Raw genomic sequence first — 26752 nt, 5'->3', positions numbered from 1 at the left:
ATCTCGGAGAGCTGTTATGAGATATTATCCCTGGTACTCTCAACCAGGGCAGTGCTGCACTGGTCTTGGAGGGTTTCTGAGTAGCAAAGACACGGTCCAAGACCGTGTCTTTTCCCTCTCGAATAGGGATCTCTGGGTCGGAAAACCCGTTCAGAGCCCTCATTCGAATCAGACCTTGCCAAAACGCATGTTCTGACTCTTGCTGGTCTCCTCCTGTTGTAGGACTTGCAGCGAAGTCTCCTTCTGTCCCCAAAGGCTCTTCTTGGGGAGAGTCACGGACGTTCCTTGATTGGCTAGCTGGCTCCATCCTATTCTTAGTAGAGGACTTCGGCAATGTTTTGGAGTCCTTGGATTCCTTCCTTGGAAGGATGTAGGACTCCAACATTGACGAGGGTGGCATGTTCCTTTCAATCCCCGACTGAGTAGACACCTCGGCGCGAGGAGAGGTTTCCCCCGTTGGTGCGATGGGGGAAAGTCCCTCTTCGCGTGATTCCCCTGGGGACGGGAAATCTTCGTCCGAAAAGGAAGTAGAGGCAGTCTGGGGAAAAGAAGGAACCTGCCTCAAAGGTCTGCGTGGAGTCAGTTTCGCCCTTGGGGAAGTTACCGCGTCTGGAACTCCTCTTTTTCTCTTCAAAAGGGTAGAAGCAGCCATGGATCTGTGCCCTAATTAAGAGAGGACAAGCTTGAAAGCCTGCGTTATGGCTCTGATCAGTGCACTGAACCAGGGCTATTGGCTGACAGATGCGCTGTCAGATATACCCTTTGAAGGGACAGGAATTGAAGGATCCCTGGGAGGAGTCCTCATCATTGGTGGGTTCACCTGTGATGGCTTTGGAATCCTGGACCCTTCTAGATGCTTCCCTTCTCCCACACTGGGCGGTGGTATGCGCTTGCGGGGAGGGGAATGAGGCGATGGCGACTTTGCCGTGTGTAGTTCAGCAGTCTCGCGCGCGGGAGACTGCTTGGGCGCGCGGGAGACTGTGGGCGCGCGGGAGACTGTGGGCGCGCGGGAGACTGTGGGCGCGCGGGAGACTGTGACTGTGGGCGCACGGGAGACTGTGACTGTGGGCGCACGGGAGACTGTGACTGTGGGCGCGCGGGAGTGTGTGACTGTGGGCGCGCGGGAGACTGTGACTGTGGGCGCGCGGGAGACTGTGACTGTGGGCACGCGGGAGACTGTGGGCACGCGGGAGACTGTGGGCGCGCGGGAGACTGTGGGCACGCAGGAGACTGTGGGCGATCGGGAGCGTGGGCGGGAGACTGTTGGTGCGCGAGCGAGCGTGCGGGAGACCATTGGTGCATACACACGCGCGCGGAAGAGTATTAGCGCACGGACGCGTAGGATCAATACGTTGAGTGCGCGGGCACGCGGGTGAGAGTTCATGCGTGCCTGTATCAGTCGTAGGGCGCGCACGCAGGAGAAAGATCCCTAGCACGCGGCCGCGCAGTTGAAACATGTGAGGCGCGTGGGCGCGCGATAGAACGTTGGCGCGAATCCGTTGGAGAGGATAGGCGAGAACGTGCGGGGCGCGCGCGCGTATCTTCGCAGATGTATGCAGGAGAAGGCTGGCACGATGGTACTAGTTGGCGTGTGGGAGAAGCCAGCTTTGTTGACTTTCCAGCAGCGCCCAGATCAGTAGATCGTTGGTGCGCAGGAGAGTTAGCTGTTGGGCGCGTTCGAGCGTGGGCAGGAGACTGATTGCGCGCGGAATAGCGCTGGCGTGTAGGAGAGCGCTGGCGCGTAAGACGTTGACGGCGCGCAGGTGAGAATTGGCGCACAGCTGGGCGCGAGCGTGTAGGGGAATGTTTGCACTTAGGCTCAAGCAAGATCTGGCGCGCAGAAGAACATGGGCGAGTATGTGCTTGAGGGCCCGCGTAGCGCGTGATGGAGCTATGCTCCTGTTGGGACGTGTGCGCGTGTTGGCGCATACGCCCTTGATGCCCTGTGTTAGGGTTTAGAGATGGGGCCTGACGAGTTACTAAAGAGCGCTCGTCAGGTTTCGTTGGCGCATAGCGCGTATCTGATTGGCGCACCTTAGCGCGCTCCGGTGAAGCCTTGTTAGACCTATGTAAAAAAAGGTGACGGCAGGTGGGCAGGTCTATCAGGTGGAAGGTCGACGTGTCCTTTAAAAGGACGACCTTCCACTGAAGGAGTTTGCGAACGATCTGCAGAAAGGTCCAGGACCAGTGCAGGAACAGTGATAGGTGATCGGTCTCGAGGCTCCTCTGTGGTAGACTGCAACGAAGGTGATGAACCAAAGAGGCGCCTCCTCACCGCAGTTAAAGGAAGGCCTTTTTGGCGAAGATGCCTTCCGACGATTGCGTCCTCTGGGGGCCGTTGGATCAGCAAGCTGACCTTCTGCAGTCCTCCGAAGAGGAGTCTCTGTAAGTGAACTCCCCCGAGGGGAAGAAACACCAGCAGGAGAGACTGGCGATGGACTTAGTTTCTCTCTCGTAGGTTGAACAGAGACGGGAGAAACTAAGCCGTCAGCAACTGTAGGGTTTGAAAAGGCAGAGGTGATGGGTGATACCGCATTGGATACCTCTGAGACTACAACGTCGACAAGAGACAGAGGATCAACCTCTGCCGGTGACGGCGGCGATTGCTCGACGGCGGCACCCAATCGGATGTAGTTAAGCAAAACCTCCTTGGAGGGCGAACCTGTAAGCCCCAAGGAGGACCAAAGCTGAAAAAGGGGGGTTAGTGACATATCCTCCCCCGGGGGGATAGGTGGAGCTGCTTCGCTAGGGGAAGCAACGTCATCTCTCGAGCCCCGAGATTGGTAAACAGTGCTTCGGTCTATGCTACCACTCGACGGTCTCTCGAAAGAGACCGACCGAGTGGGAGCTTCCGAGGAGGTTTGGGCACCGGAAGAAGAGTCCTTGGGTTTTTCTCCTTTCAAAGAAACCTTCGAAGGAGAAATATCCCGTTTGGACTTCTTCCATCGTCGCGAAAACCTCTCCCACTGAGAGGTAGACCACTCCCTGCACTCACTACACCTGTTGTTGCTATCACACTGTTGGACCCTACAAGAAGGGCAAAGGGCGTGAGGATCAGTCTCGACCGCCGACATGAATGTTCCACAGGGGCGGTCGGGAAACACAGGGCAGGTGCACATAATCACAGAGGCCAACTTCACAAACTGAACTAGAAAAAGAAAAAGACAAAAAAATTAAATGGCAGCCAAATGACGGCGAGGATGAGAGCGGACACGTCCGACTACCATCCGAGCCAAGAGCAAAGTGAGCTCAAGCACAGGTGTGAGAGGGGGGGGGTAGCAAGCTACCCTACCCTACCCCCACTAACTGGAGGTGTGGGTAGTAAACCCTCGTTAAAAATTAGTGGCTCGTCATTTCAGCAACGCCGATAGTAATAACCCATATTAAATAGCTAAGGTTTGTATTCTAGTTACGGAACAAATTAGAAGCGCAAGAGAATACGAGGAGACACGACTCACCTTGGAGACCATGTAGATGACAAGGGAGTAAACCCCATCACTGACATCTCTTGAAACAACAGGCCTTCTCTCTTCAGACTTCTTCTAAACTGGCCCAGAGGAGGAGGAATGGCCAGAGACATCAGCCAGCTGATCTTGACTGACGCAAACCAGACCTGTCATCGACGCCTTCCGGGACGCTACCCGTTCTTGCGTACGCAGCAGCGGCCATCCACGATGGACGTGACAACGACCAATGTACCATCTTGTACGGGAACAGGTAAAGCCAGGACGGGCTGGAAGAAAATGAGTCTGAATAATACGTAGTTTCTATCAGAGATCAATAATCATTGCAGATGAAAACATAATCTTTTGCTCAATTGTCAATCAATCTCAAACAATGCTCACTGAAACCAAAATTGAAAATAATTCCAAAAACAGAACACAGATGATAATGGGAACATTTTTTCCAGCAATCAAAAGGTAGTCTCAAAAATACATAAAAACGAAATTCATAATCGACCAATGATAAAATATAACAAATCTTAAAAGTAATTTGTATTTTTCCTATTCATAAAAACCTGAGTCCAATTTGGGAGATCACTTTGGCGCGAGCTGGAATCAGTTGTTGAAGTGGATAATGAGCATCGCAAAGCCCCTCCCCTTCCACAGTCGCTTCTCTATTCAATCTTGCTGCTTCAACCCAGGACTCAGAGGGATGGTTTGTTCCCCTGTGACATACAAACCCTCGTCCTTTGCTTATGGAGACTCACTGCCTGCTTGGATGGTCAGATGGCCCCTCAGAACCCCCTGGAGGATTCTGTATCTTCCCTGAATGTCTTCAAGGCTTGTTCTGTGGAGAAGCAAAGCAGAGACACTATGGCCTCCTATCCGTTTATCGTAGGGATGACAAACTGGTAGGTCCTGGGACGTACATATTTCTGTTTTGTACCAAATCAAAGAGACACTTCCCCAAAATGACATATCAGCAAGAGTCCAACACCAGGAAAATGAGTAATGGGTTGGTATTAGATTCGCCATCTCAAAACTCACATGAAGAATGGGGAGATTTACCTCTTTGGTTACACAGAAGTTTGAAGTGCTACTCACCAGCATCTTGTCTGACCAGCTTGCAGCACTTCAATCGCTGACCCCACAAGAGAGGCAGAAGAAAAAAGGAGAAGAGACAGTTATACTACATTCACTTCCAACTTCTGTTAAAATGATACCATAGACGAGATGCAATCTGTCCTCATAAGGGAGCTGGGCTTACTACACAACGGTTTGAACAGCCACCACAGATCCAAGTATCAAGAACTCAAGAGACTTGCGGATACATACTCTCATGTAGAAGGATGTGAAGGTGGTCTGCCTTCCCTGACACCTGCCTTCCTCACCTGGCCCACTGACCGGTTTCATTTGAAAGTAGGGAGAGTTGGGGCAATACCCCTGACTTCATCTGACAGAGAGTAAGCTCTCTGTTGAGGCTCACGAAGCCAGAAAAGACACCGTGTTCCCTGACAGCTCTTTTTTAGATCTGCCAAACCCAACGAAGAGATTCCTACACTCCGGCCTGAGGTGTGGGGTTCTCTTCATACGACACCCAAGAGACCTTACGGAATACGAGATCCTCTCGTCTTCACCACCACCTGACATCTCCTGGGGGGAGGGGATGGAGGATTCACACCTGGGGTCCTATGCCGCCAGATCCTTTATCTTTGCCACAAATTAGGCACAAAACTAAAGGAGACCTCCTTGGCTACGTAAAAAATACCGTGCAACTCGCTCGCTCCCTTAGTCGACAGTAAGGCAGGTAGGACGAATGTCTCGAGGTCGGATCCCTTTCTGATTCAGTCCTCCTCAAGGGCTCGAATGGGGTACGTGTAAGAAACCTGATTACCAGGGTCACATCCCACTACAGGGGCCTAAGATCCCAGGGTGGGCAAGATTGTTTGAAGCTCCTCATGAACATTGACAGCTCCTGAAAAGCCAAGAGGATTATATCTTCCAGTGTATACACCACACTCTAGGCCTGGAGGTACCCTTTGACGGCTACAACTGAGAGATGTTTTTCCCGATGAAGGAAGACGAAGAAATCCCTTTCTACGACACCAATCACAGGATATGGCCCACTTAGCCTGGTAGACGGATGCAGTGGACCTCTGGAGATAACTAGACATCTCATGTGTAATGTCTCGTGAAAAGCCTTTTGCTCAAAGGAGATGCTCAACAGTGAAGAGATACAGACTCTAAGGGCGAGTGGTAACTGTGCAGGTGTGGCCGACAAAGAAGAGGTGGCCATAAGGGTAGTTCTCTTGGGACCTCAACCAGAAGAGCTAGCAGATCAGGATACAACTTGGCCTGTGGCCATCTTGGAGCCACCAAGGTCATTCCGATTCCTGTCATAATCAACACCCTAGTGATTACTGGCCAAATCAGGGTGAATGGGGGAAAGGTGTAAATGTCCATGAGATCGCAGAGGTGTTGCCAGGCTTCTTCAAACACTGCCCATGGATCGCAAACAGGTTGATCCCCAGTGAACCCCACAGGGCAAGAAGCCTTTCCTCCACGAAAGGCTGTAGAGACCACTCTGCTCCTGCAGCCTGGCCCTGATGGCTGAATGTGTGGACTAGGTCATTCATCTTGCCCAGAATGCACCTTGCTGACAATGCTACAGGGTGAAACCCTGCCCAAATAAGCATCTGCTTCACAAACTTGCAGAGGGAAGCGCTAGAACATGCCTTCTTACTCGCACTACCAAGTGCTTCCTCAAACTTTCTTGGAACACTTGCAGACAGAGGAAAGACACTCGCATCTCGAGGACGTTGATGTGCAGATGCCTGTATTCCTTGGACCACACTCCTGATACAAAAACAGATGAAGATTCGGACTTAAGAAGTCGAGTGGCACTTCCTGATGAGGATTGTTCTTGTCGAGCCACCCGGCAAGATCGTTTCGGACCTCCTGTGATACTGGCACAAGAGGTAACGGGAGATGATTGCTTGCTACCCAGTGATCCTTCAGGCACTACTGAAGGGATATCTGGTGGAAAAACCCTAGGAGAATAAGCTACTCTTATACAGACCGATGTCTGAGATGTTGCCAATGTTAAACTGGAGCAACTGTCTTTGACAGGAACAGTCGTGCAACCTCCCCAAGCTTGCCGATGCCATCGTCTATGGGAAAATGTCTGCTGCTGCCAAGTCTATCAGCATGCCCAGGTACTTCACACCCTCTGCTTGGGTATGCCATTTTAACTTTTCCCAGTTTACCGCAATCCCCAGATCGTGGCAAAGTGCAAAAAGTTGATCTCGATTCTGAAGCAACTGTCTCTTTGAAGAGGCCAGGATCAACCAGTCGTTGAGATACACCAGCAGTCTCATCCTTCACGAGTGGGTCCCAGCGGCTACCACAATGTACACCTGAGTGAACACCTGGGGAGCCACACATAGTCTGAGACAGTCTTGAACTGGTACACCGTACCATTGAGGGAGAAGTGGAGGTACTTCCAAGAAGTCAGATGAACAGGCAGTTGAAAGTATGCATCTCTCAGATCTACGGAAAGCCTGAAGTCTTCCTCTCTGATGGAAGACAGCACAGACCTTACTTTTTCCATCCTGAACTTAAGTGACCGTCAACTCAGCACTCAATAAGGACGTACCTTCAGCCTTGAGTCTCTATAAAGGGAGGGCCCCCTTCAGAGTGGAAACTCCGGCTAAGACGTGGCATTCTTTGGCATGAAAAAACTTCCGTAGCCTAGAGAGCAAGATCCTGTTATCTTGTTGGACCTGCTTGAACCAAACAAATTTCCAGATCCACAGATCTGACTATCCACCTGGTCCAATGCAAGGCCAACCAGGGCTTCGATTCAAGAGGGCCACCGAAATGCCGATAGACAACCGATGTCCTCCCCGCTGGTGGAACCACCGTAGCCTCCCCCTGTTACATTCGCGATGAGTGCCATGACCTCCAGGAAAGAACTCTCCAACTCAGGGTAGGCAGCCTCCGTGGGCATCAAACCGCAGGCCAACATCCCCACGACCTCCTGCCCTGGAGTGCTGTCGTCCGCTGCAGCGAAGGAAGGTGGTGCCACATGCTACGGAGTCTGCTTCTTCTCATGATTACATCTATTCCATCCCAAGGACAGAACCAGGCACATAATTTGGAGAAGACAAAGGCCTGGCAAGCACAGGGCCATGGAAGGAGAACTCCGGCACGGGACAGCGTGGCTCTAGACTCAGGACACAGTAAACCCAGCACCACAGGTCAGGGTTGAAGGACACGAATGGTATCGTGTCCATGGGCACAATAAAAAAGCCCTTCGACCCACATTCTCCACAAAACCTCTACCATGTCATCAAATGGTGCCACCTTCTCTTCCCAAAGTAAGTCTATGCGAAAGCAGGAAGCCGCAACAACTTTCTCATCATGCCTGAAAACAGACCAAAAGACAAGCTCCCATCTGTTCCGGCCGACTACCGGAGTAGACGGATCAGCAAAGGCTACCCGGCCCTCTAGCCTCGCTACTGGTGTTGTTGGAGTGACAGGGGTTGACAGCATAACCCACCAGGGCACAGCTACTGGGCTACCAGAATGGCCAGTACCATTACCATGGCTCTGCGGGAACCACACGGGTACCATCCACCTATCCCAAGAGAGAGGTCGTGTCCTCGGGGATCAAGTCCCCACGACTACAACTGGCTTGCCTGGACTTTTGTTACCCCTTCCATAGCAAAGTGGAACAGTCAGGAAATGAATTATCCAAAGGAATAAATAAAAAAGATAGAGTCAACAGCAGGAGAGAGGTAAGAACAGCAGCATCTACATCAACCCTTGATGTGGCCAAAGCCAAATTGACCTTGACATAGTCAGACGAGCGAGTGAGTGAGTTCCCTTACCGGTCTGTTATTACCAAACTGAGTTGTTAATGATCCAATAGAGATCTCACCTTTGGCAGAGACAATACTTTTGATGAAAAAGATGAAAGGTTTGTATAACCTCAAGAACAATATGCCTCATGTAATATACCACAAAATGAACAGATGTTCTCATGCAATGAACTCCTTCACTTGCAGAGACATTTAGCACATGAGTGTAGGCTGTAAGGTACGTGTTGTAAAGGACAAATTTGGAAATCAGTTGTTGTTTGCGGATGATACTGTACTGGTAGCAGACACAGAAGAGAAGCTTGACCGACTAGTGACAGAATTTGGGAGTGTGTGTGAGAGAAGGAGGTTGAGAGTTAATGTGGGTAAGAGTAAGGTTATGAGATGTACGAGAAGGGAAGGTGGTGCAAGGTTGAATGTCATGTTGAATGGAGAGTTACTTGAGGAGGTGGATCAGTTTAAGTACTTGGGGTGTGTTGTTGCAGCAAATGGTGGAGTGGAAGCAGATGTACGTCAGAGAGTGGATGAAGGTTGCAAAGTGTTGGGGGCAGTTAAGGGAGTAGTAAAATATGATATTTTGATCTAAAATAAATTTTTGAATATACTTACCCGGTGAATATATAATAGCTGACGTCTCGGACGGCTCGACAGAAACACAAAAACTCGCGAGCGATCACCATGAAGGTTGCGGGTGTGCCCACCAGCGCCGACTATCGGCCAGATACCGCATATACATGTAAACAGCTCCAGTTCTTCTCATTCCGCTGGGTCTCTATCGGGGAGGAAGGGAGGGCCTTTAATTTATATATTCACCGGGTAAGTATATTCAAAAATTTATTTTATAATCAAAATATCATTTTTAAATATTAAACTTAGCCGGTGAATATATAATAGCTGATTCACACCCATGGTGGTGAGTAGAGACCAGTATTAATACAGTTTACGGTGTATATGCTTAGAGTTTTTGACAGTTATATCATAACAAAACCCAAATAAATATAGGTACCTGGTAAGGAAGCTGACTCTGACGATTACTCTGCTTTGTTAGTCCGCTTTCCTCACGAAGCCCAGCCATCCTCTCAGGATGCTGAAAGACTCCCAGGAGCTGAAGTATCCAGGGCGACAACCCATACAACAGGACCTCATCAAAACCCTTAATCTGGGCGCTCTCAAGAAATGACATTTGACCACCCGCCAAATCAAAAAGGATGCGAAAGGCTTCTTAGCCTTCCGTACAACCCAAAACAAGATTAAAAACATTTCAAGAGACAGATTAAAAGGATATTGGAATTAAGGGAATGTAGTGGTAGAACCCTCACCCACTACTGCACTCGCTGCAACGAATGGACCCAGTGTGTAGCAGTCCTCATAAAGAGTCTGGACATCTTTTAAGTAAAATGACGCGAATACCGACTTGCTTCTCCAAAAGGTCGCGTCCATAATGCTTCGCAGAGATCTGTTTTGCTTAAAGGCCACGGAAGTTGCTATAGCTCTTACTTCGTGTGTCTTAACCTTAAGCAAGCAACGGTCTTTTTCACTCAAGTGAGAATGAGCCTCTCGGATTAAAAATCTAATAAAATACGACAAAGCATTCTTTGACATAGGCAATGATGGTTTCTTAACTGAGCACCACAAGGCCTCAGATCCACCTCGTAAGGATTTGGTACGAGCTAAATAAAACTTAAGAGCTCTAACTGGACACAGTACTCTTTCAAGCTACGATCTCTGACAGGCAAGGTATATCAAATGACTTAGGCCAAGGACGAGAAGGCAGTTCATTTTTGGCCAAGAAACCAAGCTGAAGTGAACATGTGGCTTTATCTGTGGAAAAGCCGATGTTCCTACTGAAGGCATGGATCTCACTGACCCTTTTAGCCGAAGCCAAGCACACTAAGAAAAGCGTCTTGAGGGTGAGATCCTTCAGGGAGGCTGAATGTAATGGCTCAAACCTGTCGGACATTAGGAACCTTAGGACCACGTCTAAGTTCCATCCAGGAGTTGCCATACGACGCTCCTTAGAGGTCTCGAAAGACTTAAGGAGATCTTGGAGATCTTTATTATTGGAAAGATCTAAGCCTCTATGTCTGAATACAGATGCCAACATGCTCCTGTAGCCCTTAATAGTGGGCGCTGAGAGGGAGCGAACATTTCTCAGATGTAGGAGAAAGTCTGCAATTTGGGCTACAGAGGTACTGGAAGAGGAAATGGATGATGACTTGCACCAGTCTCTAAAGACTTCTCACTTCGACTGGTATACTTTGATGGTAGAAGCTCTCCTAGCTCTCGCAATCGCTCTGGCTGCCTCCTTCGAAAAGCCTCGAGCTCTTGAGAGTCTTTCGATAGTCTGAAGGCAGTCAGACGAAGCGCGGGGAGGCTTTGATGAAGATCCCTTACGTGGGGCTGCCGTAAGAGATCCATCCTTAGAGGAAGACTCCTTGGAACGTCTACCAGTCATTGAAGTACCTCTGTGAACCACTCTCTCGCGGGCCAGAGGGGAGCAACCAATGTCAACCTTGTCCCTTCGTGAGAGGCGAACTTCTGCAGTACCTTGTTGACGATCTTGAACGGTGGGAATGCGTACGCGTCCAGGTGAGACCAGTCCAGTAGAAACGCATCTATGTGGGTCGCCTCTGGATCTGGGACTGGCGAGCAATAGGTCGGGAGCCTTTTGGTCAACGAGGTGGCAAAGAGGTCTATGGAGGGTTGACCCCAAGTCACCCAAAGACTCTTGCACACGTCCTTGTGGAGGGTCCATTCCGTGGGGATCACCTGACCTCTCCGACTGAGACAGTCTGCCAAGACGTTCAAGTCCCCCTGGATGAATCTTGTCAACAGGGAGATGCCTCGATTTTTTGACCAGATGAGGAGGTCCCTTGCGATGACGAACAGTGTGTGGGAGTGAGTGCCTCCTTGCTTGGAGATGTACGCCAATGCTGTGGTGTTGTCTGAATTGACCTCTACCACTTTGTTTCGAAGAATGCTCTCGAAACTCATCAAGGCCAAGTGAACCGCTAACAGCTCCTTGCCGTTGATGTGCATGCTCTTCTGATCCGACGTCCAAAGACCCGAACATTCCCGACCGTCCAGAGTCGCTCCCCAACCCAAATCCGACGCGTCTGAGAACAACACGTGGTTTGGGTTCTTGACTGCCAGGGACAGACCCTCTCGAAGACTTATGTTGCTGTCCCACCAATTCAGGCATGCTTTTACTGGCTCGGAAACCGGGATTGACACAGCTTCTAAAGTCTTGCTCTTGTTCCAGTGTGAGTCTAGATGGAACTGGAGAGGGCGAAGGTGAAGTCTCCCTAGCGAGACAAACTGCTCCAGGGATGACAGAGTCCCTACGAGGCTCATCCAACTTCTTACTGAACAACGGTCTTTTTTCAGCATGAGTCGGACTTTGAGCAGGGCTTGCTCTATTCGGGTGGCAGACGGAAAAGCCCGAAAAACTAGACTGCAAATCTCCATCCCCAAATAGAGAATCGTCTGGGATGGAATCAGTTGAGACTTTTCTAAGTTTACCAACAGTCCCAACTCCTTTGCCAGACCCAACGTCCAGTGAAGGTCCTGCAGACAGCGATGACGGGACGATGCTCTGAGAAGCCAGTCGTCCAAGTACAGGGAGGCTCGAATTCCCGATAAATGAAGGAATTTTGCCACATTCCTCATGAGCCTCGTAAACACGAGAGGAGCAGGGCTGAGGCTGAAGCACAGTGCTCGAAACTGGTACACCACATTCCTGTAAACAAACCTCAGATACGGTTGAGAATCTGGGTGAATAGGAATGTGGAAGTACGCATCCTGCAGGTCGAGAGAGACCATCCAGTCTCCCTCTCTGACCGCTGCTAGGACGGACTTCGTGGTCTCCATCGTAAATTTTGTTTTTGTAACAAAAACGTTGAGCGCACTGACGTCCAGCACTGGCCTCCAACCTCCCGTATGCTTTGGGACTAGGAAGAGACGGTTGTAAAATCCCGGTGATTGAAGGTCCGAGACTTTCACCACCGCTCCCTTCTCTAGCAACAGAGACACCTGCTGATGTAGAGCTTGTCTTCTTGACTCCTCTCGATACCTGGGAGAGAGGTCTAGAGGAACTGTTACTAGAGGAGGTCTGCGTACAAAAGGTATTTTGTACCCCTCCTTGAGCAACAACACAGACTCTTGGTCTGCACCCCTCTTCTCCCAGGCCTGCCAGAAGTTGTTCAGTCTGGCCCCTACCGCTGTCTGAGGACGTGGGCAGTCAGACTCTGCCACGGGAGGACTTGGATCCTCTCCTCTTGCCTCTCTTTCCGTCGGCACGAGCGCCTCCCCTGCTGGGGGCTCTGCCACGAAAGGGCGGGATAAACCTAGTGGCAGGAGTATCAATTCTGGGCCTCACAACAAAAGAAGAAGAAGGAGCTCCCTTGCGAGCAGAAGTAGCCATCAGGTCATGTGTATCCTTCTGTACAAGCGAAGCAGCAATGTACTTGATCAGCTGTTGAGGAAACAAGGCAGCCGATAAGGGGGCAAAGAGAAGCTCCGACCTTTGACAGGGAGTAACTCCTGCTGAAAGGAAAGAGCAAAGGGTTTCCCTCTTCTTCAGGACTCCAGACGTAAAGGTGGCAGCGAGCTCATTGGAGCCATCGCGGATGGCTTTGTCCATACAAGACATAATAAGCACGGAAACATCCTGGTCGGCAGACGAGATCTTCCTGCTTAATGCTCCTAGAGACCAATCTAAAAAGTTAAAAACTTCGAAGGCCCTGTAAACCCCTTTAAGGAGATGGTCAAGGTCCGAGGAGGACCAACAAATTTTAGAGCGTCTCATGGCCAGGCGACGGGGAGAGTCTACGAGGCTTGAGAAGTCACCATGGGCAGAGGCAGGGACTCCCAAGCCGAGAACTTCTCCCGTGTCATACCAGACGCTCGCTCTAGAAGCTAGTTTAAAAGGAGGGAAGGCAAAGGCCGTCTTCCCCAAACTCTTCCTGGTAACCAACCAGTCGCCTAGTAGACGTAAAGCCCTCTTAGAAGAGCGAGAGAGCACTAGCTTAGTAAAAGAATGCTTGGCAGCAGCTAAGCCTAGCGCAAACTCTGACGGAGGCGAACGAGGAGCAGCAGTAACAAAATGGTCTGGGAAAAGATCCTTAAAAATCATCATGATTTTCTTAAAGTCCATAGAAGGTTGCGCAGCCTTAGGCTCTTCAACGTCTGACAAAACATCCAAAGGATTATCAGTAGGCGGAGGATCAGCAACATCCTCATCTGAAGGAACCTCGTCCGACAATTGATGAGTCTCAAGTAAGGGAGAGACCTGCCGCGGTGGCAATGCTTGACAAGCAAAGTCCACACGCAAAGGAGCATCAGAAGCAGTCAAGGAAGCTAAGTCATGTAACTGCTGAAAGGACTGACCAGCAACAACAACAGGAGTTGATGGACGCTCGACGTCAAGTCGAGACTGCCTTGACTGCCTAGATTGAGCAGTTAAAACAACCCTTGACTGCGGTGCTTGACGCTCAACGTCAAAACAAGGCAACTGAGCTGGTTGGCGAACATCCTGAACGTCAACACGAGCTTGCGGTAGCGGCTGAACGTCAACACGAGATTGCGGCAGCGGCTGAAAGTCAACACGGGACTGCATCGAGTGAGGCTCCAAGTCACGTGACTGACGTGACAAACTACCGACATCACGTTTCGTAACGTCAACAGGACGAGTAAAGGCTTGTTTGGGCGGCTGACGGCCAGGATCTCGATCAGCGTAACGGCGAGGATCATCGTGAACCTGCTCAACGGTATACTCCTCCATAAGGGAGGCAAGCTTATTCTGCATATCCTGCAGGACAACCCATTTAGGATCAACGGGAGTCGGTACGGGCCGAGACGATGGTAACGTCTATGACGGCAAAACAATGCCTTTACTGAGACTCTCGGAGCCCGTGTTACGCTTTCGTTTAGGCGGCGAGCAGTCTTCCGATGACTGCACAGGGTCAGAGCTGTCCCAATGGCTACAGCCAGGACGCTGGACTTGTCCTGAAGGGACTGACTTCCGCTTTAAGGGTCTAGAAACTTTGCTCCAAGGTTTCTTTCGCGAGAAGCCTTCGGATGACGAGGAGAAAACAGCCTCGCTCGTCTTATGGTAGGTGCGGTCTTGACGAGATACGCCCGATACCATAGAGGGAACGTCTGTTCGTTGGTTAAAGCCTCTAGTCCCCTTAAGTCCTACGACATTACTTCTCCCTGGTGCATGGGAGCCTGAAAGAGGTCTCGGACTAGGAGAACGACAAGCACGAACAGACGAACCCTCGGTCGCAACACTGAAAACACTTTGCGCACTAATCACTTTATCCCCAAGATTTTCTGAATTGGCACTTTGACACTTTAACACATTCACATCCGCCATGAGTTGATTACGGTCCGATGCTAAGGACTCAACTCTCTCGCCCAAAGCTTGAATGGCAAGCAACATATCCCGCATAGATGGTTCATGAGTGCTAGTAGAAGGTTCAGGTACAACTACTACAGGGGAAGGATTAGGTTCAGGGGCATGGGAGGAGGAAAAATTCAACGACCTAGAGGAGCTTCTCCTCACCCTATCTCTCTCAAGCTTACGAGAATATTTATCAAACTCTAGCCAGTCGAATTCCGAAAGTACCACGCACTCATCACACCGATCTCCTAATTGGCAGGTTTTACCCCAGCAATTAGAACACACGGTATGTGGGTCGAGAGAGGCCTTTGGAAGACGTTTGTTACAATCCCTAGCATTACATTTACGAAATTTAGGAATAGGAGAAGGGTCAGCCATTTTGAAAAGCCCAAGAAAATCCAAAAACAATCCAAAGTCATCAACAATAAATGCTATCCAAAAAAGGGTTCAAGAGTTTTAATTAAAGAGAAAAACACATGTCACTGCGAAAGCTCAAAACCAAAAAGAAGTACTTCACCAAGAATGACGAAAAAACTCCAGGTTAACAGCGAGCGGAATCAACTTGTCGACAAGACCGACAGAGAAGAACTGAGGCTGTTTACATGTATATGCGGTATCTGGCCGATAGTTGGCGCTGGTGGGCACACCCGCAACCTTCACGGCGATCGCTCGCGAGTTTTGTGTTTCTGTCGAGCCGTCCGAGACGTCAGCTATTATATAATCACCGGCTAAGTTTAATATTTAAAAGGACAAATTTGGAAATCAGTTGTTGTTTGCGGATGATACTGTACTGGTAGCAGACACAGAAGAGAAGCTTGACCGCCTAGTGACAGAATTTGGAAGGGTGTGTGAGAGAAGGAGGTTGAGAGTTAATGTGGGTAAGAGTAAGGTTATGAGATGTACGAGAAGGGAAGGTGGTGCAAGGTTGAATGTCATGTTGAATGGAGAGTTACTTGAGGAAGTAGATCAGTTTAAATACTTGGGGTGTGTTGTTGCAGCAAATGGTGGAGTGGAAGCAGATGTACGTCAGAGAGTGAATGAAGGTTGCAAAGTGTTGGGGGCAGTTAAAGGAGTAGTAAAATATAGAGGGTTGGGCATGAATGTAAAGAGAGTTCTATATGAGAAAGTGATTGTACCAACTGTGATGTATGGATCGGAGTTGTGGGGAATGAAAGTGATGGAGACACAGAAATTGAATGTGTTTGAGATGAAGTGTCTAAGGAGTATGGCTGGTGTATCTCGAGTAGATAGGGTTAGGAACGAAGTGGTGAGGGAGAGAACGGGTGTAAGAAATGAGTTAGCGGCTAGAGTGGATATGAATGTGTTGAGGTGGTTTGGCCATGTTGAGAGAATGGAAAATGGTTGTCTGCTAAAGAAGGTGATGAATGCAAGAGTTGATGGGAGAAGTACAAGAGGAAGGCCAAGGTTTGGGTGGATGGATGGTGTGAAGAAAGCTCTGGGTGATAGGAGGATAGATGTGAGAGGCAAGAGAGCGTGCTAGAAATAGGAATGAATGGCGAGCGATTGTGACGCAGTTCCGGTAGGCCCTGCTGCTTCCTCCGGTGCCTTAGATGACCGCGGAGGTAGCAGCAGTAGGGGATTCAGCATTATGAAGCTTCATCTGTGGTGGATAATGTGGGAGGTTGGGCTGTGGCACCCTAGCAGTACCAGCTGAACTCGGCTGAGTCCCTGGTTAGGCTGAAGGAACGTAGAGAGTAGAGGTCCCCTTTTTGTTTTGTTTCTTTGTTGATGTCAGCTACCCCCCAAAATTGGGGGAAGTGCCTTTGGTATATGTATGTATGTATGTATGTATTATTATTATTATTACTAGCCAAGCTACAACCCTAGTTGGAAAAGCAAGATACTATAAGCCCAAGGGCTCCAACAGGGAAAAATAGCCCAGTGAGGAAAGGAAATAAATGATGAGAATAAATTAACAATATATCATTCTAAAAACAGTAACAGCGTCAAAACAGATATGTCCTATATAAACTATTAACAATTTCAAAAACAGATATGTCCTATATAAACTATTAACAATGTCAAAAACAGATATGTCCTATATAAACTATTAACAATGTCAAAAACAGATATGTCATATATAAACAATAAAAAGACTATACAAACATTGAGCTCTTTACAGTGGATACTATTTCAGTGAATGCTGAAAACTAGCCAATAAACTTTTTACCCAGGTACAGTACAGTAAAACTACCCACCACTAGTTAGTGGGGGGGTACTAGCAGGGGTGGATTAGTCGCCCTGCTCACACACTCACTAGTTAAGTAACGTCACTTTTTAATTGCAGGCAGGACTTTCCGGATGTGTGAACAGGTGAGGGGATACTCTAAGAATGTCCTCTTGGAGAACTTCCATTCTTCCACTTATAAAAGCTCGCACATGCACAGGAGAGAGTGAGAGCAGAAAAGGGAGCGTGCAAGGAGTAAACACACATAGTTGAGGGCAAGCTCCTGTAGGAGTGCAAGCGTGCACAGTAGCTTGTAGTGGGCGCGAATCCCAGCCTCGGGTGAATGGACGAGGGTGCGCTCATGTTCATTGTCTTCTCTCTGTCTTTGGTGAAGGAAAAAGAAAAAGTAAGCATTATGTAAGTATCTCGAATTGGTCAGTCTTCTTGAACTTCCTAGTTCATAGAAGGAAAATGAAGGTTGGGACCCCTTCATCCCGACCTACAGAGAGAAGAGACGAAGAAGAGAGATTGAGGCAAAGGAGGAGGAGAAACTTGCAGCTCTCCTTGAAAGGTCTTTCAGGCTGACGACGATGTTCCAACTGGGGAGAAAAAAAAATAAAAATAAAAACAACAACAACAACAACAATAGCAACAACGGCAAAATCAGGTAAACGTTCAGGAATGGGAAGACAGAAAAGGAAAGAAGTTGGCAGCAAAAACTTTTTCCTTTAACGGATCACATCGATACTAATGACTTCCAATATTCTTAGGATTACGTTGTCAAAGAAAAGAAAAACTGTCTAGAGGGAACAACAAAGTGGAATCAGCCGAATAAACCGACAACTAATACTGCTACAGTTATCAAGAAACTGCTAAACGTTTCTTTTTCCAGAAAACCCTCGCAGAATACGATTGTCCAACCAATTATCTAGAGGATTAAAACAGCCAGTTGAGAGCCCCAGAAGCAATTATCATTATTATTACTAGCTAAGCTATAACCCTAGTTGGAAAAGCATGATGCTATAAGCCCAAGGCCTTCAACGAGGAAAAGTAACCCAGTGAGAAAAGGAAATAGAGATAAACTACAAGAGAAGTAGTAAGCAATCAAAATAGTGGAAGACCATGGTAAGGAGACTTTAGCACTACCCAAGACTAGAGAACAATGGTTTGATTCTGGAGTATCCTTCACCCTAGAAGAGCTGCTTACCATGAGTAAAGAGTCTCTTCTAACTTTACAAAGTGGAAAGTATCCCTTGAGTAACTACAGCTATTGAAAACAAAGTGAGAGCCCAGTGGGGTATGTCAGGTCGGTAGGGTCTCCTTGCCAATAGGCAGTAACTAGCGCCACCTAGGTATAGGTCTAAAAGTTCTGAAAGCACATTCCTATCAAAGGGTTTGCATTTGCGTAGGAACAAATACTCGGTCAATTCGATTTTCATTTTGCACTTATTTAAATCATTTCTCATTTCTTTCTTTTGAAAGTTCCCCAGTCTTAAGTTATAAGTAAACATCCGTTACCAAATAAACTTAAACACTTCTAAACATCGGTACTTACTTTTCCTGCTCCTCGTAGTATTCCCGTTTGTCTGCCACGCTTGTTGCGGCCATGGCTAAAGTCTCCGCTTCTGACGGCGCAAGAATTTCCCCTCGGGTAAAGAATGATCTTTCCGAGGCGAGAATTTAAGAGTGCAGATAACTGAATCACTCTGGCTTAATTCTCCCTTATCTGGAAAGACACAATCATGAACAATAGGAATATTATCTTCGGTTATTATTTTCATAATGTTTTTGTAACAACATGCGATGAAAAGTGCCATTTACCCTATTCTTTACTGTTATATAAGCAACATTTCATACAATGTTTTCCTACCTGTAATACAATTTAGAATTACCGTATAAATACATTACAGAAATGGATATATGTGTACTGTAGTACAATATTCCTAATAATTTTAATTAAGGGCTCCTTGTTTATTTAATGGAACTTTGAACAATTTTAAAGGAAATACTTGAGGAAAACCTATATTTTTCAAATCATATCCATTTTAAAACTAGGATCTTTGTAGTTGGTTAGAACGGACTCTGTGTAAAATTGTTAAAATTATAGATCAAGTCAGAAAATTATTTTATTTCACTCTTTACTGTCCTGATGTCAGCGACAAGAGAAGGAAAATAATAGAACTACAGAAGAGGAAATGGAAAAGAGGAGGAAAAGAAGATATTAGGAAACGTTCTGTTTAAGGAAGAAGGAATAGAGGAAGGAAAAGAATATATATACCCGATGAGGGAAAAAAAAGAGTAAAGGAAATAAATGAACTAGATTAGAGAAGACAACTAAGAAAGTGCCAATGGAAAGGCAAATCCCTCCGCCCAGCAACGGAAACGAACAGATAGAGAATATAGGTTTTCTAGTAGTAAATAATGTGCTCCATCTGAAATTGACGTTCACTGTTAAATTACATAAGTAACGACTAAAAAAACCACATTTAAATAGGGAAACAGGAGCCTTTGTATATCAGCGGCCAGTTCCTCTCAGGTGCATAGAAAATGGGAATTTTCTTCCCCTTTTCTAGTCGTTCGTAAGATGTGGACGCTGTACAATATAAACTGTGGCCATTTTTCTGCAGAACGTCTACACGAGAACACCACATAACCTAACCTAATAGCCATGTCCTTACCTACTTAAGGGAGGGCTAACGACCCCTGCGAACCCCCTTAAACTACCGTCATTATACATACACCCAGGGAATCAAACGCAAGAGCACCACATAACCCGAGGTTCCGCAACCTAACCTAACCTAGGAGCCATGTTTTTACCTACTTACCTATGGGGGAGGTTGTGACCCCCTTAGGACTCTAGTATCCTCAGTTTATCAATAAATATCCTATTTCGTAAATTGTAAATCTATCTTCATAATGTCATATTTCAAAGATATAAAATATTTTCCTCATAAATAAAATTGATTCATTATTATTATTACTGGCTAAGCTACAACCCTAATTGGAAAATCAGGATGCTATAAGACTCATAAGGATCCCATTAAGGAAAAATAGCCCAGTGAGGAAAGGAAACAAGGAAAATAATAACAGGAGTTTAAGAACAATAATAATAATAAAATAATTCTTTCGTATATAAACTTCAAAATAACGAGAGGAAAAGAAACAAGATAAAATAGTAAAAACATCGTAAAAAAAAATATGTACAGCTGTCTTCACTAATTCCGGTACACTTCACGACATGCTAAGGAGACGTCAGTGTGCCGGAATTAGTGAAGGCCAACTGTACATAGCTTAAACTAGCCTTGTTTGACTAACATCACCAGCTCACATATAGTAGAAGGGTGTGGTCTAAATCACCATCACTTTAGACATAACAATTACACAAATAACGTTGAAACTGACCTGTACCAGGAAGTTACAGACATGAAATGACGTACAGGAGTTTTCCCGTGTCTGTAACGATACAGGAAGTTACAGGAAAGTGACGTAATTCGTTAAAATAGGCTTCGTACCGTTATCGCATTTCGCCGAGTCACTCTGATTACTGTTATTGTTTCTCAGCTGATCGCTGGCGTTCCAGCGAGTGAAACGAGCAGTGTTCTTTTTAACTATTTCTTCTAATTAACATATATTTTGTAATGCTTTTGATAGAATTATATCTTTCAATATATAATAAATATTAATTCTTGTTTTTTATTATTAGTTTCACATATATTATGTTATTTACGCTTATTATTTTAACGAGCTGGAGCTGTTCTTTTTAAATAAATCTTCCAATTATTATATATTTTGTGATTATTTCAATAAATTATATTCATCAACATCTATTTAATATTATTTCTTGATTTTAGCTAATAATTTCACATATATTATGTTTTTTTAGGCTTATTTTTAAGGGTAGACCTGATGTTCAAGGGAGTTAGCGAGCAATAAGTGTTCTTTTAATGATTTCTTCTAGTTAATATATATTTTGTAATGCTTTAGATAAAATATTGTTTAATATATAATTAATATTAATTCTTGTTCTTTTTTATTATCAATTTCACATATATTAGGTTTATGCTTATTGTAAAAGGGTGGTCTTGCTTGCATTCCAGCAAGTTAACGAGCTGGAAGTGTTATTTTGAATTTCTTTCAATAGATATAATCAATTTGTGATTCTCTCAATAAACTTACATCCTATATGATCATATTAATATATATATATTTTTTTATCGTCATATTTATAAAAAATAACTTAATTTGATCATAATACTATATATCCAATATATTATTATTTATGGAGACGTTTGCTGTAGAAGATTTTTAGATAAGATGATTTTAGCGTTTTAAATCTATTTCTTATTTTATAACGAAAATTAGACATTTATTCTTGAATATTATCATATATTTTTTATAGTCCTAGCTTAATATTTTATTACGAAATTGAGTAAAAATTATTGAAACCGTTAATTTTATATATATACAAAATATTGTACAGTATTTTAATAATATATAATACAATTTGAATGAAATAGTAATTTATATGATTTATTATATAATATAAATTTATTTCATCACTAAAAATGCAACAAAACTACTTAAAAAATATCTAAATAAGCAGTTTTTATTTTTTATTCATTCCAAAAGGTGCTACCGAGATTCTTTAGTGATTCCCATAGAAAACGGAATATAATTCATCGTAAACTATCATAAATTATTTGTTAACCATTTCCTTTCAGTAATTTATTGATAATTTCGTACGTTTATCCAGCTGATAAGCTTAGAAACAATATCAAAATTAATAAACAATAATAATTTAAAGAGAAATAAAATCACAAATGACAACACAATTAAGAAAAATGGAGAAATTTTGGTTTATTATTATTATTATTATTATTATTATTATTATTATTACTAGCCAAGGTACAACCCTAGTTGGAAAAGCAAGATATTATAAGCCCGAGGGCTCCGACAGGGAAAAATAGCCTAGTGAGGAAAGGAAATAAGGATATAAATAAATGATGAGAATAATTTAACAATATATCATTCTAAAAACAGTAACAGCGTCAAAACAGATATGTCCTATATAAACTATTAACAACGTCAAAAACAGATATGTCATATATAACGGATTTTGAGCGAAGCGAAAAATCTATTTTTGGGTAAGATGGCCATGTCGTCCTGATGGAAGTTCCTCTAAGGTAGCTTCCTAGGGTATATTACAACTACGGCGATATTCCCAGAGAATTTACCTTAAGGTACCCAGAATTCTAACTCCTGGAGCGAATATCTCTAATAAAAGAGCCAGGGATATCGTATAAATCAGAGGACGTATTCTTGACACGCCACATGGCAATCTGTACCCCGAACAGAGTTAACACTTCGTAGGGGTCAAATGGCAAGAAAACGAAAACGAGAAAGAAAAGGGGAGAGCCGTTCGTAAGGCCCTCTCTTCTCCCGTTTCGTAAGCGTGCCCTGCGCCGATTCTGGCGCCATCTGCATTCCTTGTAGCGAAACACGAGGTGCTACAGATACTGTATGTAGGGAGGGGTCCTACGGCCCTTTCATAGAAAGGGAAGGGCGGGTCCATCAGGACGATATGGCCATCTTACCCAAAAATAGATTTTTCGCTTCGCTCAAAATCCGTTTTTTGGGCTCAAGCCATGTCGTCCTGATGGAAGTATACCAGAGCATTACTGTATCTGTGGATTCTCAAAATGTGCCGTACTCCTCAGAAGTATTTCCCCCAGTCGACGCGACCTAGAGACCTAAGATGTTACCGTCATACATCTTTTCAACTAATCATAAACCATGATAGAGCTTCCTGCCCCCAACAGGGAAGAGTCTTACTAGACTCTGGGAAAGTCTCGAAGAGTACATATATCTAAGTATGAACCCCAGGCAAGCGAGTATAGTGGTCTCACCCCATACTAGGTAAAGCAAAGTTCGAAAAGAATCACTGTGTCAATATGAAATATCGACCAGTCCTCCGCTCAAAACACGTATTGGACAAAGGTTTATATCCGCTTAGGAGGAAACTCGTAAATCCGCCACCATCCCTTTATGGGATGGAGTCCTCCAGCTAAGGGAAAGCATAAACCAATGCAATATTAGCTTGCATAAAGGAACATTCTATTAGAATTATCCCCGGGTAAATATACATAGAATGAATGCTCACAGGTGAAGGAGACGCAAGGTTCTCAAGGACCAGTTTATTGACAGACAATAAACAAACAGGTTAACCACACTCATATATATATATATATATATATATATATATATATATATATATATATATATATATATATAAGAGGAGGATAACCAAAACTTTAAGCATAAGTATGAGAGTAAACAGAAACTTGTTTGTCTGAAAGAAAAACATTGGAGCCACTTTTAAGATACCAAAGTATCAAAGTCAAAAGTCTGTATTACTAATCAGTCACATTAGCGTTAGAAACGCTCGGCACGCATGTTTGCACTTATGCTAGGTTCACCTTTGAAAGTGGAACAGTCAACGTGGGTCACCCAGTACCCTCACATAGTTTGTAGTACAGCATGTGACTACATACTCACCCTGGAATTAATTGTCCCAATTAAGCTACTGTTCCTCGCAGAGTTAAACAGCAGGGTTAACGACGCAACCCACTGCTACCACAGAACCTCTTAGTTGCTGCACTTGCTTCGCATAGTGACGAAAGAACACTCTGGAAGACTTCCAGCCAGTGTACGAACGAAGATGTTCAAAATCCCTACAACTAAAGAAGTTTAAGGATGAAGCAACTTTCCTCGGATCGTGACCTGTGGGTGAACAGTCAGGATCCGCTCTGCGAATAAGATATGTGATTTTCGCCCTTAGTTGTTTCAGTGATAAAATTTGAGCCTGACGTTTCTCCCCTGACCAGTTGACCACCCTTGAAGTCTGAAGTTCTACGAAGATATACCTTTAGGCATTCTACTGGACATAGAGATGCATCTTCTTTCAGAGGGCAGATTCTTCAGGGACCCCACCTGATGGTGGGTAACTCGTTCTTGGTGAGAAACGTAGGATCCGGAAACAGGTTCAGTTTACCCATCCAGGAACTGAACACGACCTTCCTCTCTCGAGAGGGGTATGATCTCACTAACCCTGGCCCCGGACGCGAGTGCAAAAAGGAGGATAACTTATGGGTCAAATCCTTTAACGCACACCCCTTATTGTTCAACAGCGAAGCAAAATGAAGAACTTTTCTAAAGACCATGAATTGGGCTTTGGAGGTGCTAAAGGTCTGAGCCTAGCGCAGGCTTTCGGAACTTTTATAAAAGATCTCGTTAGCGAGGTCGCCCTGGAAGGCATATAGAATGGGTCTTGTCAAAGCAGACCTACATGTTAAAATCGTGTTAGCTACCGATCCATAACCATGGAGATGGATGAAGAAAGATAAGCAGAAGTCCGTCGTGATCTCCTGCGGATTCTTCGCCTGACAAAGGCTACCCATTCTCTCCAAGATGACTCATATTGCCTTTTAATAGGTTTGCACTTATAATCCTCTAGGAAGTCTATGCTGGCTTTCGAAATCCCGAAACACTTTCTCACCTGTTAAGGAAAGAAAATCATGAGCTGCTGGGTCCGGGTTTTCTGTAATGAAGCGCAGACAATTGACTTCTGGACTCGCTGGGTCAGAACTGGATCTGGTAGCGGTAGAAACTCCAACCGTAGCTCCAATGCCAGAGGGAACCACACACTGTTCGGCCACTTGTGGGCCACTACTGCCGCTACTCCCTTAAATGATCTCAGTTTGTTGAGGACCCTCAACAGAGGGTTGTGAGGAGGGAACAGATAAATCCTGAACCATCTGTTCCAGTCGAGGGACATCGCGTCCACTGCTTCCGCCAAGGGGTCCTCGTACGGGGACACATACAGGGGCAACTTCTTGTTGTCTTTCGTCGCAAAGAGGTCTAGCTGCAGTTCTGGGACTTGACTCAGAATGAAAGAGAATGATCCTGCGTCTAGGGACCATTCCGACTCTATCGGTGTGAACCTGGATAGAGCGTCCGCTGTCACATTGCGGACTCCTTGAAGGTGAACTGCTGACAGGTACCACTTCTTCTTCCCCCAAATCGGAAGATGGCCAACATCACCTGGTTGAGAGGTGGTGACCTTGATCCTTGTCGATTCAAGCATCTCACAACTCCCCCGCTGTCCAGCACCAACCTAATGTGGATCGAGCGACGCGGGGAGACTTTCTTTAAGGAAAGAAGGACTGTCATAGCCTCTAGAAAATGACTGTGAGAGGTCTTGAATAGACTGGACCAAGACCCTTGGGCCTTTTTCTGATGAGAGTGAACTCCCCATCCCTCCTTCGAGGCGTCTGAGTGACTCTTCATTGACGGGGGAGGTGGATGAAGAAGAACCGACTTCCTAAGAAGTCTGGCTTGGGACCAAGGCCTGAGAAGAGTATTTAGACGAAGCGGAACTGGTCTTCTCAGATCTCTTCGCGCATCTGATACATAACTACTCCAATCTCCGGTTGCATCCTTTAGCTGTGCTCTTAGCACCGGGTCTGTCACCGAAGTAAACTGGAGAGACCCCAGTACACTCTCCAGTTCGCATCTGATATCCATACGGAATCTAGAAGTCTCTTGACAGAACCAGCTATCTCCTTTCTTTTCTCCGCCATGACGGAGAAAACGGTGTGACATTAGGTCCCAGTGGATCCACACCCACCGGAACTTAGAGATGGAGAAAGTTGAGACTTTTTCTGTTGATCTTGAAGCCTAGATAATCTAGGAAATGGATCACATACAGGGAAGCTTGCAAGCATTCTGTCCTGGATGCTGCCCACACCAGCCAAAAATCCAGGTAGGCTACTACCTGAATTCCCTTTAGGCGTAATTGACTGAGAACTACGTTCGCAAGCTTCGTGAAAATCCTTGGGGCTATTTTTAGCCCGAGAGGCATGGCTCTGAAGGCGTATAGTCTTCGTTGTAGCCTGAACCTTAGGTAGGAGGAGAATCGACAATAGATTGGAACGTGCCAATAGGCGTCTGACAAAACTATGGAGTCGGTAAATGCCCTCTTGGGCAGTAAGGTCCTTATGTGTTGCATTGTTAGCATCTTGAACCTGTAGTTCGCTATGAACTTGTTAAGTGGCGACAAGTCCAGAATGACTCCGAGTTTTCCGAGTCCTTCTTGGGAACACAAAACAGCCTCCCTTGGAATTAGATGGACTTTACCCTTCGGATCACTTTTCCTCTAACAGTTCTTGAATGAACTCCTCCAGAACGGGGGTGGAGTGTCGGAAAAACCCCGAGGGTATGGGGATGGGGTGCTGTACCAGCTCCAGCCCAGTCCCTTCTTGAGTAGGCTGTGGACCCAGGGATCGAAGGTCCACCGATCCCGAAAGCGTTGGAGACTCCCTCCTACCAATATCATCTCACTCGGACTGTTGTCCTGAGGTCTTGCCTCTCTGACCGCGACCACCCATGAAACCCCTTCTCCTTGAGGGGCGCCTAGACGAACTTCTGGCTGCTCCTCTAGTCTTGCTCGACAGGAAGTTGACTGACCCTCGAACGATGGGTTGAATGCCGGAGACTGTGTCGACACGGATTGGGGAACCCACTGAAGTGTGGTCGGGGTTTTTGCCACCATCTGGGGCACTGAGGGCATCAGCAAATGCCGTTGCTGCTGTTGTCTACTTGACTTAGCTGGCCGAGAAAGTATCCTAATCCTTTTAGTCTTCCTCAAAGGTTGGGGACCCCATCCGGGGAAGAATTTCTCTTGGTAGACAGGCCCCACTCCTGGAGAAGATTTCTATCCTCCGTGGCGGCCCTATCAACCTCTTTGACCGATTCACTAGGGAAAAGGTCTTTGTCCCAA

General features: G+C 46.0%; 1 long non-coding RNA gene across 4 annotated transcripts in view; it reads right to left on the bottom strand.

Moving 5' to 3' along the window:
- The window catches only part of LOC137633444 (uncharacterized), a 58361-nt gene that overhangs the window by 5739 nt on the left and 25870 nt on the right, over nt 1-26752 (bottom strand). The window contains exons 4-5 of one of the 4 annotated variants that reach the window (XR_011042220.1): nt 18470-18640; nt 3459-3733 (exon numbers count right to left, since the gene is read on the bottom strand). The exons of 1 other annotated variant lie outside the window; for it this stretch is intronic. This is a non-coding gene — a long non-coding RNA (uncharacterized lncRNA). The remainder of the gene's footprint in view (nt 1-3458; nt 3734-18469; nt 18641-26752) is intronic. 2 more of the 4 variants (XR_011042222.1, XR_011042221.1) reach the window with 2 other exon arrangements.

Source organism: Palaemon carinicauda, chromosome 43 (genome assembly GCF_036898095.1).
Source record: "Palaemon carinicauda isolate YSFRI2023 chromosome 43, ASM3689809v2, whole genome shotgun sequence".
NCBI classification, from domain to species: domain Eukaryota; kingdom Metazoa; phylum Arthropoda; class Malacostraca; order Decapoda; family Palaemonidae; genus Palaemon; species Palaemon carinicauda.
This window is presented reverse-complemented; position numbering and strand designations above follow the sequence as displayed.